Source organism: Nannospalax galili, unplaced genomic scaffold (genome assembly GCF_000622305.1).
Source record: "Nannospalax galili isolate Female #2095 unplaced genomic scaffold, S.galili_v1.0 C48239203, whole genome shotgun sequence".
Classification (NCBI taxonomy): Eukaryota; Metazoa; Chordata; class Mammalia; order Rodentia; family Spalacidae; genus Nannospalax; species Nannospalax galili.
The window spans coordinates 278-822 of record NW_008464042.1 but is presented as its reverse complement, the minus strand read 5'-3'; the positions used below and the strand labels follow the sequence as shown (position 1 = coordinate 822).

The 545-nt window shown below is 54.3% G+C and overlaps 1 pseudogene; it reads left to right on the top strand.

Moving 5' to 3' along the window:
• LOC115069099 lies at nt 1-111 on the top strand (annotated as a pseudogene; the record flags this gene model as incomplete).
• Between the last annotated feature and the right edge of the window lie 434 nt (nt 112-545).

The following is a 545-nucleotide window of genomic DNA, read 5'->3' as shown; positions in this document are numbered from 1 at the left end:
TGGGCTGCCTGTGCCCTGGTCATTGATACTGCAGGAAGAGGATGCGGAAAGCCCTTCCCCGTGTTTGGAGGGTCCACTCCTGTCCTTGCCAAACCCTGGTGCTTTCGAACACATCTTCCTTCCCACCAGCCTCATTGGTTCCTGGCTCCAGGCTCACACAAAGTCCTCTGTCCAGCACTGGTCCTTAGAGACCTATGGAAGGGAGGTAGAAGGAAGCAGGGCTCTGCCTTGGGTTTTTTTTCCTGGGCTAGTTCTAAAAATACCCCATGAGTCCCAGTTGTGTCCTGAATACTGCCTTCAGTGGCTGCTGCAGAAGAGAGAGACTTCCAAAAACCTGCATGGCACAGAGCAACCTGACGAGCCCTTCTCTGTCCCCCGGGTGCTGAAATGAGCATTGTACTGTGGTGGGAGGTGTCAGCTTGGACCCCAGGTGCTCCAGTTCCCTCTGAGCCTGCCTGGCTCTCACCTGCTGTCATCCTCCATTTACCTGACAGGCTAAGCTGGGGCTGCAGTGTTTGATTTACTTTGTTAGGTTCACATGCTGC